Here is a 16,866-nt window from a genome sequence, read left to right on the forward strand (position 1 = left end):
AAGTTTTTGAGCCAAATTCGAATCTATAACATATTGTTAGACTGTTCGCAACCCAATCACAAGCTTTTGTCTACTTTTATTATATATTTATTATTTTCTATTATGTTATTCAATATAGTATTATAATGAGTTTGAAACTTTGAAATTTGAATCCACTGGAATTTGATAAGCGATAACGTTTAATGGGCTAATGATTTGTGGGTTAATGGGTAATGGATTATATTTTATATTATAACCCAATCCTTTTACTAACCGGCTAACCCTAATCATTCTACAAATCGAGTGTGAAGAGTTCAAAATTTGAATGATGGCAAAAGGTAGCTAGGGTATAAATTATGCAATTGTGCTTCAAGTGCGATTGAAGAGTGTTGAGGTTGAAGAATGAAGATGATAGAGTCGTGTGATTGTGCTTCAAGTGTTTCGGATCTAGAGTTGGTGTTGGAGAGGGAGAAGGTGTCGGGGAACTACCCCTTTTGCATTACCGACGTCGAGAGATCCTGGTGGCTCTACTGCCTCCCCCTCTGTCAGAAGATCAAGCACAACTTCTCTTGCTCTCATTGCTTGTGCTGAAGACCACACGCAAGCTCTCTTTGCCCCCATATACTTTTGCTTAGAAAAGCCTAAGATGTATGTATTTTTTTCTTCCACAATACATAATTTTTTTTGAAGTACATAATTGATTCAACACTTTTGCTGAGCTGCCGACCTGACCTGTTGTTCAGCTGAGCTGCCATCCTGACCCGCTGTTCGGCTGAGCTATTGGTCTGCCGACCCGAGCTGTCGACCCGCCGAGCTGGTCTGCCGACCCGAGCTATCGACCCGCCGAGCTGCTGACCTGACTTGCTGCTCGGACGATTTGCTCAAAACCAGCCCCTGCTGGCAACCTGAGATTATCAGCTCAGGTCATCTCAATTGTAAGTTGAATTTGAATTCGGTGTAATTTTAAATTCAGCTAAATACCCTATATATCTCTGGCTACAGATTGTTTGGTGTCCAACAATCTTGAAACAGATTCGATTATGTTGAGATAGCCACGGAACTAACTGTTGAGGTGCAACAGACTCAACACATTCAGGCCCCCTCCGCCCTGATTGGAACTGTGCCAATCAGTCATGGGGAAAGGCCAGAGAAGTTCAGTGGACTGAACTTCAAGAGGTGGCAACAGAAGATGCTCTTCTACCTGACCACACTCAATCTGGCTCGGTTCTTGACCGAGGACCCTCCCAAGCGCACTGAGGATGCTGATGCGCAAACCATCAGTACAGTGGATTTTGCCGAAACTACATCCTCAACCGCCTTGCCGACTCGATATCCTGTGTATAGCATGAAGAGTACGGCTAAGGAACCGTGGGAGTCCCTAGACAAGAAATACAAGACGGAGGACGCAGGGCAAAGAAGTTCATCGTGGGCGATTCTGGACTACAAGATGGTTGACTCCAAGACGGTGATCAGTCAAGTCCAGGAGCTTCAGGTGATCTTGCATGAGATCCACTCAGAAGGGATAGTTCTGAGTGAAACCTTCCAAGTGGCTGCTATCATCGAGAAGCTGCCTCCCGGCTGGAAGGACTTCAAGAACTACCTGAAGCACAAGCGGAAGGAGATGAATGTGGAAGAACTCATCGTTCGACTTCGCATCGAAGAAGACAACAAGAGTTCGGAGAGAAAGTTGTTCTCTCAGGCTACTGTGAAAGCCAACGTGGTCTAGCACGGTCAAAGCTCGAAACGGAAGAACTCCAAGTCTTCCAAGATGGGGCCCAGAGGAGGCATCAGCAAGAAGAAGTTCTGTGGGAAGTGCTTCAACTGTGACAAAGTAGGTAACAAATCTTCGGAGTGCAGAAAGCCGAAGAAGAATCAAGAGGACAACCTGAACGAGGGACCAGAAATGGACGACCTCTGCGTTGTGGTCTCAGAACTTAATCTGGTCGGTTCAAACCCGCGGCAATAGTGGATCGATACTGGAGCCACCAGACATGTCTGCTGCAATAAGGAGCTGCTCCACAACTTTGAAGAAGTCACTGGAGACAAGCTGTTCATGGGGAACTTAGCAACCTCGGACATCACGGGCCAAGGAAAGGTGGTGCTGAAGATGACCTCGGGCAAGGACCTCACTCTGAACAATGTGCTGTATGTTCCGGAGATTCGGAAGAATCTAGTGTCCGGATCACTTCTGAGCAAGCATGACTTTCGCATTGTTTTTGAGTCGGGCAGAGTTGTATTGTCCAAAAATGGGATGTTTGTAGGAAGAGACTATGTATCTGATGGGCTGTTTAAGCTCAATGTAATGGCCATTAGACCCAAGATAAATAAAACTGAAAGCTCTTCCACTTATATGCTTGAGTCTTCGTGTTTGTGACATGGTGGACTAGGACATGTTAACTACGCTGTATTGCGTAGATTAATAAACATACAAAGCATACCTACATTCCACCTTGACCCAAAACACAAGTGTGAGATTTGTGTTGAAGCGAAAATGACAAGGTCATCCTTTCAACATATTGAAAGAAGTAACGAACCACTTGACCTAATCCACACTGACGTGTGCGATCTAAAAGGTACGCCAACGCGTGGTGGAAATAAATACTTCATCACTTTTGTAGATTGATCCGGTGGTAAGAATCTGGAACCCCATAACGAGGGGTCAACGCCACGGGGAAGTCAAAGGGCCCAGTGGCCAGCCGGAGAAGGACGAGCCGACCGGACTTGGAAGAAAGGGACATCTGGTAGTAAAAAGCACCCTGGTAGGGACCAGGGTTCCGACGCTCAAATGAAACAGTACATAATGACCGAGCGGAAGGACGTACCTCCCGGCCGGCGCACGGAAATTAAGGCCGTCCGGAAGACGTTCTTCGCCCGGCCGTCCGGACGGACGTCCCGGCTGGGTGGTGGGTAAAAGACGGGAACATCTTCTGATAGCCGTCAAGTCGTATGGCTACGCCATACTCCTAATCTGACAGCAGGGTGTCCTGTTGTCCCATCGAAGGCATGCTCGGACTGTAACAGTATGGTGTCAGGTAAGCTCTCTGACAAGTGCATACCAAGGTATGAGTTGCTGACACGTATGCACCTCGATGGACGTGCATTAGTTCCTTCCCTGCCCTATATAAAGAGCCTCTTACTTCTCAAAAGGTACGCATAATACAAGCTTGGCAGCCACTTTTTCCACCGCTTACCTGACTTGAGCATCGGAGGGTCGCCGCCGGGAATCCCTTCCTGGCTCGACTTTTGTGCAGGATCGCCGGAGCTTCGTTCGACCAGCCGGAGATCCACTCCATCGACTAGGATTGCGCCACGTGCCCAGCGTCCTTTGGTTCGGCGATTCGGACAGGATCATAGATGATAACACAAAATACTGTTATGTGTATCTTCTCAAAAGTAATGATGAAGCTATAGAGAAATTTGCTCTCTATAAGAACGAGGTTGAAAACCAGCTTAATAGAAAGATTAAGGTGGTTCGAAGTGACCGAGGCGGTGAATATGTGTCACCGTTCGCTGAGTTGTGTGCTGAACATGGGATCAGACATGAAACAACAACTCCTTATACTCCTCAGCAAAACGGGGTTGTTGAGCGAAAGAATCGAACTCTTAAGGAGATGATGAACGCTCTTCTATTAAGCTCTGGATTGCCAGAGTCCATGTGGGGGGAAGCTGTGTTAACAGCTAATTACCTTTTAAATAAGGTGCCCCGGAAGAAAATAGATAAGAGCCCTTATGAGTTGTGGAATGGAAGACAACCGTCCTACAAATATTTACGAATGTGGGGGTGTCTTGCCAAAGTGTTGGTGTCTGATCTAAAAAGAATTAAGATAGGACCAAAGACTGTTGATTGCATATTTATTGGATATGCACATAACAGCAGTGCTTATCGATTTTGTGTGTATGAGTCACACATACCGGAGATACATAAGAACTCGATAATCGAATCGGGAAATGCTTCTTTCTTCGAGCATGTGTTTCCATATAAGACCCGTGAGGATGCTAGCTCCTCAAAACGGGCGAATGAAACACAAGGCGAAGAAGAAAATGATGACAATGAGGAACCAGTGGAGGTTGAGCCTAGACGGAGCAAAAGAGCTCGGGTAGAAAAATCCTATGGATCGGATTTTATCACTTTCATGTTGGAGAGTGAGCCTCGTAGTTACTCAGAAGCTGTAGGCTCTTCTGATGGACCTCACTGGAAAGAGGCAATTGCATCTGAGATAGAATCTATCTTACAAAATCACACTTGGGAACTTGTGGATCTTCCTCCGGGAAGTAAACCACTAGGTTGCAAGTGGATTTTCAAGAAGAAAATGAAGTCAGATGGCACGATCGATAAATACAAGGCCAGATTGGTAATCAAAAGATACCGACAACGAGAAGGCCTTGATTACTTCGATACATACTCTCCGGTATCGAGAATAACTTCTATTAGAGTATTGTTGGCTATAGCCGCTCTATGGAATCTCAAAATACATCAAATGGATGTAAAGACAGCTTTTCTAAACGGGGATTTAGAAGAGGAAATCTACATGGACCAACCTAAGGGGTTTTCTGTGCCAGGATAGAAAAACAAGGTATGTAGATTGGTGAAGTCATTATATGGCTTGAAACAAGCGCCAAAGCAGTGACATGAGAAATTCGATAATGCCATGAAGGAATGTGGATTCAAGATCAATGAATGTGATAAATGTGTCTACATGAGAGCCACAGAGAGTGACTATGTCATCTTGTGCCTCTATGTAGATGACATACTTATCATTGGGAGTAATGATAAGATAATCAAATCTACAAAAGATATGTTGAACTCAAGATTTGACATGAAAGACATGGGGCTAGCTGATGTGATTCTGGGAATCAAAATTCTTAGAACGACAGAAGGACTTGTTCTTAGTCAGTCCCATTACGTGGACTCAATTCTTAAAAAATTCACCAAGGGTGATACTGCTTTGGCACGAACGCCGATAGATACGAGTCAACATCTATCAAAAAATCGAGGTGAAAGTATCTCGCAGATAGAGTACTCTCGAGTGATTGGAAGTCTGATGTACTTGATGAGTTGTACTCGACCAGACTTGGCCTACGCAGTAAGCAAACTGAGTAGATACACGAGTAATCCCGGTGTTGAGCACTGGAAAGGGATAACAAGAGTACTGAGGTACTTGAGGTATACTCGTGAATATGGACTGCACTATACGAGATATCCTGCTGTAATCGAAGGATACAACGATGCAAGTTGGATATCCGATATAAAAGACTCTAAGTCTACGAGTGGGTATGTCTTCACTCTAGCAGGTGCAGCCATTTCCTGGAAATCTTCTAAGCAAACTGTAATAACCAGATCCACGATGGAATCTGAGTTTGTAGCTCTTGACAAGTGCGGTGAAGAGGCTGAATGGCTACGACAATTCATAGAAGATATTCCACGATGGGCGAAACTGGTGACGGCGATTTGCATACATTGCGATAGTTAATCAGCAATCGGTCGGGCACAGAGCCATCTGTATAATGGTAAGTCTAGCCATATACGTCGTAGACATAATACCATTAGACAACTACTCTCAACTGGAGTTATCACTGTTGACTATGTGAAGTCAAAGGATAACCTAGCGGATCCGCTAACCAAAGGGTTAAATCGAGAGTTAGTTGCAAGCTCATCACAGGGAATGGGCTTGATGCCGTTGTCAGCGATCAGTGCAGAGGACACCCAACCTATGCTGACTGGAGATCCCAAAAACTAGGTTCAAAGGGACAACTAATCTGCACTGACTAGACACACTGTGGGGGGGTAGCCCATTGAAACAGTGACTAGAGCAGGATAAGCTAATGAGCTTTTAATGATCAAAAAGAGTAGATGGTAACTCTTGAGGGATCACCTATGTGAGAAAGAAGTGGGGCCGCTTCGAAGAGAATTGGAGGCACAATTCTTAGAGCTTCTCACAGAACCAGACGTGTTCATGGCCAAGAACGAACACACTCATGAGAACTAAGTTGTATCAGGGAGAGTCTTGGGTGAGATTTGTCACTGCTTACACAGAAGGCAGTATAGTTCAAGGACATCATGTCTACTATCAGCCAGTAAGCAACCAGATCTTCACAAGGGAAGGTTCAAAGGGTAAAACCTACTTATCCTATACTTGACTCAACTGTTGAATGCTATCACATTCCCTATCTCCATTCATGTGGGGGATTGTTGATTAAGTGTGAATGGAGAAGAGGAGGAAGAGAAGAAGCTTCATTGTGAATGGGGACTTTAGTCTCACATTGGAAGTTTCAAGTGATTTTTGTTTGTTTATATTGATTCACATACTTTGAGGATGTGAACAAGTGCATGGGGAGAGGCTCTCTCTCACGCGTGGGTGCGCAGGGGGGGTGTAAATCCAGGGCCCGGATTGCATTGAACCAAGTTAACTCGTGCGCGAGCGCGACTTGCGCACACGAATGCCGGACCGGTCGGGGCAACAATTTGCCCAAGCAGAACAACCAACATTTTGCCACGTTGAACTTTTTGTTGCTGTAAAACGGATACATTAATTCGAGATTAATGCAGAATAAAACCGGCCGAATAATAATGAGTGAAACGGTGGCCGTTTCGCTGTTCGGCTAATAATGACCATTAAGGTCATTAACACTGCCGTTGATCTGAGCTCCTATATAAGGAGGCTGTGATCACAGGCAGAAGAGAAGAGAGAGCAACAAAAGCAAAGGTCCTCCTCCTCGTTCCCCTCTGTCGTGCAACTCCTGCTCGGCAGAGCGCCCGTGATAGTGATCGGGTGCCACTCAGTTCGCTGTGACCACCAGTGCTTGGTGGAGTCCACGGTCAGATCATTGTATCCTAGGAAACAGACCTCCCGAATAGGTCTCGAAGCACAGCCGGAGGTGGGGGCGAATCTGTTTTAAGGAAACTGCGAACTCGCAGGCCTCGATCAATCCACCTGACCCACTGTTCGGCTGAGCTACTGAGCTGCCGACCTGACCTGCTGTTCGGCTGAGCTACCATCCTGACCCGCTGTTCGGCTGAGCTACTGAGCTGCCGACCTGACCTGCTGTTCGGCTGAGCTGCCATCCTAACCCGCTGTTCGGCTGAGCTACTGAGCTGCCGACCTGACCTGTTGTTCGGCTGAGCTGCCATCCTGACCCGCTGTTCGGCTGAGCTACTGGTCTGCCGACCCGAGCTACCGACCCGCCGAGCTGATCTACCAACCCGCCGAGCTGGTCTGCCGACCCGCCGAGCTGGTCTACCGACCCGAGCTGGTTTGCCGACCCGAGCTGCTGACCTGACTTGCTGCTCGGACGATTTGCTCAAAACCAGCCCCTGCTGGCAGCCTGAGATTATCAGCTCAGGTCATCTCAATTGTAAGTTGAATTTGAATTCGGTGTAATTTTAAATTCAGCTAAATACCCTATATATCTCCGGTTACAGATTGTTTGGTGTCCAACATAATATACTTGCAAAAATGAAGTCCGGTCTTACAACACACTTAAAATGACACTTAGATCTAAATACTTGGAGTCTAAAAAGAAACTTGAAGATAGACTCAAACAACAACAACTATTGTTAGGCTTCAAAAGTGTTGAAACAACTATGTTACCTTCATTACTTGATGGAACATTTTGTATGGAACACATGAAAGAAGCAGCTACCTCATGGATCCTAATGCATGAATATCCACTTACATTATTAGAAGATTTTTTTTTTAATATGTTTTGTAGACATAGAATGCCTGAGTGGATTGGTATATCATAAACAACAATAAAAAGGAGTTTTTTTTGCAATATATGAAACCGAGAAGAAAAAATTACATGGTTTGCTGAAAAATGTAACAAAGATTAGCCTCATGACAAATTTATGGAAGTAAAAAAATAAAAAAAATAGAGTACATGGTTATCACTTGTCACTAGATTGACTTTTCATAGAAATCGAATACACGTGTTCTCAATTTTTTTCCATATTCCTCCTCCTCGTGGTGGTCCTAAAATTTCAGATACCCTTTTAAAGTGTGCAAGGGCATGAGAAATTGAAATAAGATATATATATATATATATATATATATATATATTACTAATGATGCAATTAGTATATGAAGCAAGATTTCTTGAATATGAATACAAATATGATTTATAGGGGGGAATTATTTTATGTTTGGTATTGTGCACATATTTTAAATTTTATAGCTCAGGATGACTTCAATGAAATTAAAGATATTATTCATGTAATTCTTCAGAGTATGGATTTCGTTAGAAGAATAGATGCAAGACTCATTCAATTTGTTGAAATTGTGAAACAATTGAAGTTACAAGAATGAAAAATAGTTGATAATTACAAGACAAGATGGAATTCAACTTATGAGATATTGAGAATAGTAATTGCTTTCAATTGAGAATAGTAATTGCTTTCAAAGAAGTTTTTCATGATTTAAAGATCGGGAACCTAGCTACATTCATTGTCTAGAAGATGATTGGGAGATATTGCATAAAGTATTTTCAATTTTGAAAAGTATTCTATGAAGTAATCAAAATTATTTCTGGAAGTGAATATTCTACTGTCAATCTTTTTCTAAATGAAGTTTATCGAGTAAAAGTAATATTGGATGAGAACTTTTGTGATGAAGAAGAGTCTATTAGAAAAATGGTGCAAAAAATGAAGGAAAATTTTGATAAATATTCGGGTGAGTGTAATTTATTAATGGCCGTTGATTTAGTTTTGGATCCTAGATGCAAAATGTGAGTACTTGAATTACTTTTCCTAAACTTTATAACTCATTTGAATCGGAAAGTAATATTAAAGAGGTCCAAAGGCTTTTGTATGCAATTGATAAGGAATATTCAAATGCAGTTGTTGAAAAGTTTCATGGATCAAAAAGCAACTCTGAATATCAAGATAGCAACAACTCAATTCAAAGTAATAGAGAACATTCTACATTTTCTTCTAGATGGACTGCATTCTCTTTTTATTTAAAAGGAATTGAAATGATACAACCTGAAAAATCTGAACTGAATGTGTATCTAGAGGAAGGGTGTCATAGGCATAATCCAAATGATGTATTTGATGTTTTTGGTTGGTGGACACTCAATACATACAAATTTTCAGTGTTGTCAACTTTGGTTAGAGATATATCATAGCAATACCCATTACTACAGTAGATTCAGAAGCAACTTTTAGTGCTGGAAGTCATGTAATTGACAAGTATCGTATTTCTTTAGCTCCTACAATAATAGAAATGTTGATGTACGATGGAGATTGGTGTTGAAAGTGACATGGAGTGACTTAAAAGACTAAGGTATGATGTTAAAATATTTTGTTTATGTTTCTTTGGTTCCACTTAGAAAGTATATTTAAAAAATAAATGATACATTTTATCCTTATTATTATAGGTTAAAAAATAATATTTGACAATTGCTTTACTTATAAATAATATTGATAATTAGAAGTTGGCTAGTTATGTCACGAATTATGGTATAAATTTAGTTTTTATCATTTTATATTTGAGTTTACTAACATGTTTAATCACTCATACATTTTACTTTTTGAATTTTACACAGATTGAAAAGCTAGAGCCGTGGAAGTATAAAGCTTTTTTATTTTCTAAAGTTTTTGTATTATTTTGTATAACATGGAAATGCAATGACAGGTGAACTTTAGATGCAGCAAGAGGAATGGAGAGCTTCTAAAATGGCAGGGGGATGGAGAGCTTTGGAATGGCGGCATGAATGGAGAGCTTTGGAATGCATCAGGAATGAAGAGCTTCTAGACTTGGGATATTGGGATGCATCAAGAGATAAGCTTCTTGTAATAAGTTTTTGGCCATTAATCTCATTTTAACTCAATTTGAATGAGTTGAACTTTTATTTTGTTTATGAGCTTCTAGAGTTCGGACTTAAGAATTGGGATTTGGATTGCATCAAGAGATATGCTTCTAGCATGTGTATCTCATTTTGACCATTATTATACTTTTGACAATTAATCTAATTCTATTTTATATTTTAATTGTGTATATGTTATATGTTATGTAGGTTTCATTTTTATTTTGTATATATTATGTGTTATGTAGGTTTCATTTTGTTTTGTATTTGTATTGTTTGTATTTATGTTTTGTTTATGTTGTGTAACTATTGTATACATGTGTTGTTTAGGTTTTATTTTTAATGTGTTGCATATAATTTTAGTGTGAATATAACTATATTTATATTCAAATAATTCGAATCAAACTTGAACTAAGGCATTTTGAGATAAAGTTTGATTCTGCAAGAATTAAGATTCGAATAATTTGAATCAAATTCGAGGTTGAATCCTCTTTTTGAATCAAATTTGAACAAAAATTATTAGTATTTTCGAGTTTCGAATCAAATTCGAATATCATATATATATTTCGAGCTTGAATTCAAATATCAATATTTTCATATTATTCGGATCGATTTGGTTCGTTTGTACCTATACCTAGTAGTTATCATATGATCATATATGACTCTCACTTGGAACATAATGTTGTAGAGAATGGATGTTTTTTTCTTTGCACCGACCATGTCATAATAAATCTCATTTAATAGGTCGGTGGATAGAGTTTGTGTCTTACCTTCCTTCATAGCAAGCTGAGACGTCTGTATTTATTAGCCCTAAGAGTCAATTATAAGATGATTAGGCTTATTGAGCTAATGGTTAATCTAATATACTAAAATCCAACCCATTAAAGATAATTAATAGAGATTAATTATGCATTGAAGATGAAGACCAAAGGGCAAAAACCCTTGGTATTCATTGAATGAATATAAAAGGCTTTTGACACATTAAAGATAATTAATAGAGATTAATTATGCATTGAAGAGGAAGACCAAAGGGCAAAAACCCTGGGTATTCATTGGATGAATATAAAAGATTTTTGGCATTACATTTTAGAAGAGATTCATCATCTTCTTCCTCCTCTTCTTCTTCTTCTTGACCGAACCTCCTAAAGTGGTTAGCACCACGAAGGTAGTCCTTCTTTGAATCTGAGTTCATGCAACGAACAGGAAACATGTTCGTGTAGATATCGTAGAGGCATGGACATTCTGATCGCGCTGAGATTTACATTCGAATCAAAGTTGTTGTCGGGAGTACCGTTCATGCAACAAATGTAACTATTCTATCTGATAGAGTAGGAAAATGTAGTATACGGTATTCGCTTAGATCTTTGGAGGAATCCTTTTTCTGCTATGTGCGTTATTGTTTTACACATAAGATCCCTACAGTGGTATCAGAGCCACTTGCGTATACGTATACTTCGTTGTAGTTTTATTTATATGTGATATAGATTAGAACATGTGTTCATTATGATATGCATGATTGTATGGGCGTGAACAACAACTTATATTGTTGTTGGATGTATGCTCTAAATTGGGACAGTGATTGCTATTTTTGTTCCAATCAGCAATAGTTGTTGATTAAGACTTGAAATAATAACTTGATCTGTGGATAGTAATCTTTGCTGATGGATCCGCGGACAGCAACGCCTTTAGGCTCCGAACGGCGACTACAAGGGACTTGGGTTCATATTGATGGACTAAGGGTAGCAACTCATTCAATAAGTTGATAAAAAAATTTTACTTCTGGGATGTTGCCCCCTGAATCCCCCGCAAGGGGCACTGCCCCTTGAATCCCCCATAGGGTTGCGACTTATAAATCATGTTCAGTATCATAATAAAATTTATGTCATAGATCTATTATAAATATTGTATGTCATGGTGCATGGTTATGACCTCTTAGCCCAACGTGATTGAATGATTGTGTGTGTGTGTGTGACTGTTGGAAAATTCATAATACAGTCTGTGTGGCATGCCTTTCACTATTTTATATTTCCAGTTGTAAAATTAGACTATCCTAGAATGTAACTTGAGGTTTCTTTAAATTTGTAATGTACAATTTAGAATAGTTCTAGTCTACTAGACGACGATGGAAAAGGAAGAAGGTCAACATCACACAACAACCAAGGAAGCACTTGGAGAAGATGCAATTCCCTAGGTTAACCTTTCGATCTTTTCATTGGCTTGAGAAGATCATAGTATAAAAGCCATAATCATGCCACGTTTCTTATTATGCATATATGTGATGTATGTCATGCTTGTATGTGATACATGATTAATTAGTTATCATAATTAGGTTATTTTATATATACTTACCAAAGTTTGGTATTCACTACTAGCTCGATCAATTGTAGTAAGGTTTTCTAAAGTAAAGTGACTCAATTTATCTTGGTGAATACGACAGGACAATTGTGATGTTCGTCTATTAAACTTTGGTGTGACTTAACTAAGTTATCTCAATTAGATTGTGGACTTAGAGCCATATCTCATACGATATAATTCAAATTATACTAGTCTTGGGCAATTTGCCAAAGCATACTCAAGATGAGTTATAATATTGATTTCTTATGATAGGCAAATGAACAAATAGTCTTGTTCACCTAACTATACAAGAGTTGTATACGATGCAATTGGTACACGTTACCTACCTAAATTATACGAGTCTTGGGCAATTAGCCAAAGCTAACTCAAGATGAGATATAATATGAATCTTGTCTCACTTGAATGTTATTACTTTTGGGTATGGAGCTAACAGTGTGTGTAAACTACAGTTTCCCATATCCATGACTTGCTCCTACCAAGCTTTATAATTCAGTGGGAGAATCATTTAATTAAAGGTCTAATTAAGTGATTTAGATATGATACTTATGTCTGCATTTCATATTATAGATCATCATGTCATCAAATATGTAGAATACTCTCTCTTTCTACGATCTGTCCTTGACAAAGACAAGCACAATTGAGCCAATTTCCTGGACTAATACAGAAACTTAAGGATTATCCTTAAAGCAAGAAAGAAACTGTACGTCCTAGAGCAACCCATTCCTGAACCACCCGCAACTACTGCTATTTGTACTGATAAGGATGCTTATAAGAAACATCAAGATGATGCATTAGATGTGTCATACCTTATGCTTACCACCATGAACACTGAGCATCAGAAGTAACATGAGAACATGGATGCTCATGGTATGATTGAACATCTTAGACAACTATATCAGGGGCAGACAAGACACGAGAGATTTGAAATATCTAAAGTTTTGTTTCAATATAAGATACAAGAAGGAAGTCCCATAGGAACTCACATACTTAAGATGATTAGGTACGTAGAGAACCTTGAAAGATTGAAATTTTTATTGGGACAAAAATTGGCCACTAACCTTGTTCTGCAATTGTTGCTAGAAGGCTATAGTCAATTTATCATGAACTATAACATGAATGAACTTGACAAGTCATTGCCTGAGATGTTAAGCATGTTGAGAATTACTTAACTCAGCCTTAAGAAGACCAAGCCTAGTAACATACTGATGGTGAAAAAGGACAAAGGCAAATGACAGCCAAAAGGTAAGGGTAAGACCAAAGCTAATGTCAAGGACAAAACTTATGAATTGAAACCTAAAGGTGGGGTGCCTAAGGAAGAAACCTACTTCCACTGTGGTGAGATCAAACACATGAAAAGGAATTGCAAGTTGTATCTAGAGAAAGTAAAAAAGAAGAGAAGTGAGACTTCAGCCTCAAGTATATATGTTATAGAAGTCAATCTATTTATTTCTTCTTCATGGATATTAGCTACTGATGTGCGTAAATTATATATGTTTTTAAGCATTCTTTAATGCACATCTACTTATATTTCATGCTTATAATGCTTGAACTAAGCATCTCCCCCACACTTGAACTTTGTCCTCTTGGGCAAATCACTCATCATATAATATTGAAAGTATCCATATCCAAAGAAAGATTAAGAATTAAGATAAAATAAAATGATATGATGATTAACAAGCAGATTAGCAAGAAATTGTGTGGAACAGTGGAAAACAAAGGATACACCTTCATAAGTATGATCCCATCCATGGAAATGTAGTTTTGAAAGAATTAAAACAAGTTCTAGAGTAACAATAACATAAGTGCATCACTCAATTAAGGCTCATTCTCACTAGGTATAAATGTATCATCTCAATTTACCAATCAAGTGTCCATCATTAAATAACAACTTTGAGCAAATTAAAAGTCCATTTATGACATTAAGCCCAAAATAAGATACTCAAATCTAGCTCACATTCTTTACTTCTAACATATCATAGGAAAATGTTAAGGGGTGTCATTTTCTTATTCAAAATCAAAACTAAATGAAATAAGAAAACTTCCTATAATAAAGAATTAATTTCTCAAAACCAAAATCAACATTTGCATACAAGGAATTTATTAAAGAAAAGACTAAACTCAAAACATGAATTTAAATGCAAAAGAAAACTAAATTGAAACCAACTCCCCTTTATTCTCGGTGGTTGAAGAAGATTTAGTAAGAGTAGCCACGCCGGTAGTGGAGTAATTGTGGTTACAATCAAATTCTTTTTATTCATCAATTTTCCCTTGAAAATTCTCTCTGGAGGTTGGAGGTAGTTCAGATTAAGTAATCATTTTAAACATCTGTTGTGTCCTGCAAAAGTAAATAAAAACAACCCCTCTCGAACATTTTCATGAAAAGAGAGTAGTGCAACACAATTAATCTTTACACTAAATGCATCAAAATGAATATCACATTCTATAAATTCGAAAATCAGTACCTTAAAGAAATTTTCTGATAAGTCATAAGAAACACTAACCTCAAGTTTTCACTACTTCGGAAAGGTGGCGATATGAGAACAACCCCTTCGGATAAATCTCCAGAAAGGTCAAGTCCTCGTGGAATCGGAAGTACAAAGACTCGAAAGTGTGTGGACTTGAAAGTTTGGGGACTCGAAAGTTCATGGCTTGGGAACAACACCTATGGGTACATCCCTGGAGTGTTCTAGTAGTCGGATAGCTCAAACATGGAAGTAGCGGTCTACCCGTCTGGGTCGACCAACATGAGTAAAAATCCGCACGGGTACTTTATCGGATAAATCCCTTCCAAGCTCCTTTTCCTAACTGCTCGACAACGCAAGAGTATCACTGTCAGGGAATCTCCTCAACCCGTCATCCAAGTTGTGAGATGTTCCCAATGGAAATATCTTCCGTGGAGTACTTCGACCCCTCCTATTATTCTACTCCATCATTTCTTCTAGTTTTCCTAACTGGCAGTCTAACAGGCAACATTGCCATCTAGGACGCAAGAACATCCCCTCGGGAATATCTCTCCTGAACTTCGATCCCTCAGGTTATTCTATTATATCATTCCTATTAATATCTCTCTAGATAGCAGTCCAACATGTGGCATAGACATCCATGCTGTGAAAATATTCCCACCTACAGATATCTCCCATGAACTTCGGCTCCTCCGTCATCTAGCCAGTGAAAACATCTTCCTCTGACAGTTGGTTTCATCATCCAAGCCGCAAAAACATCTTTTCCTGTGGATATCTTCTCGAGGCTCCAGTCCTTTCGACCATTTCATTAATCATTTCCGTTGACAGTCCTTGAATCAGGATTTTTACATGAAACTATTGCTGAATAAAGTTGACTTTTGCCTATATTGTAGGAAGGGTGTTAAGGGTTTTTATGATTCCAATATGTCATATCATGCCACATCAACATTCTAAAAACCTATTGAAACAACTTCAATAGTTAGAGTTTTAAAGAGTTCTAAATCATTTTTAAGTGGTCTAATTAATAACACGTAATTGCATGACTACATGCATATTACATTAATTTCAAAGAAAAAAACAGTTTTAAAATTTCACTACTGCTCTTAAAATATAAAGCTCAAACTTTGCATCCATAATAATTAAAACTTTTTTGTTCAATTTTTTTATTTTTTAAACTTCTTTAAAAATCTTAATTGGAGATGTCCTTACAAGTTATACCAAACAGAAGGTGACGACGCCTTCTGAGGTTGACTTTTGTCCTGACAAGAGTTGACAGCTAAAGCATGGGAAGTTCATATGGGCCTTGAATCCAGCTCTGTATAAGCAGAAAATGCACATTGAAAAAGCTCTCTGTTGCTCTTTCACTCCGGGGCTCTCTTGGCTAATTAGCCAAACCAACCACTGTGAGTAGTTCGGAGTCAAGGCAAAGGGTTGACCTGATCAACCACTGCGTTTCTCCTTCCTTTGGCTTAGCTAAAGCCCTTCCCCAATGGAAGACACCCTATCTTTTAGCTTTGATAAAGCCCTTCTCTCAAGGAAGGCATTCTCACTCAGTTCAAGCCCTTCTCTCTCGAAGACAATCTTTCTTTCAGCATTGTGCTGCCTTAACCATAAGAGGGGTCACACCGGAGATCGAAACTTGGGAGTCACTTGGAGATAACAAGTCACTCGAAAAACAAGAAGTCATAGGAGGAATCACTTGGAGATGGCATGCCACAAGAGGAGGCACTCAAGAATAGCAAGTTACAGGAGTAGCCACTCGAAGGTAACATATCACAAGAGGAGGCACTCGGAGATAGTATGTCACAGGAGGAGTTATTCGGAGATAACAGGTCATAAAAGGTTGCAGGTTCGACAGAGGTGAACCTAAATTTGCAGATTGGAGGTTCATCAGAGATCGACTTGGCTACTAGAGATCGGAGGCTCTATCAGTACGGACCTGAACTAAGTGGTGTGATCAATAAAGAGGATCGAGAGCAGGACAGAAGATTTGGTCCACATTAGATACCTTTAGACGTGTGACAAAAGGTGATTCACTCACCCCCCAATACCCTCGTCAATCCATCCCTAGACACCTTCAAAGATCTTATGCTTGTGATTAATAAAAAAAATGTCCATGCAAACCTCCCAATTAAGGAGAAGCTTGCTTAAGTGAAAAATAATCCCCCAAATTCCAGCTTCATTACACATGCAGAATGTATTATTCCTTCCGTAGCTAATCTATGAGAGACTACATCGTACAAACAGTAATCTCAGAACTCAATTTAGT

This window comes from Zingiber officinale, chromosome 4B (genome assembly GCF_018446385.1).
Source record: "Zingiber officinale cultivar Zhangliang chromosome 4B, Zo_v1.1, whole genome shotgun sequence".
Taxonomy (NCBI): Eukaryota; Viridiplantae; Streptophyta; class Magnoliopsida; order Zingiberales; family Zingiberaceae; genus Zingiber; species Zingiber officinale.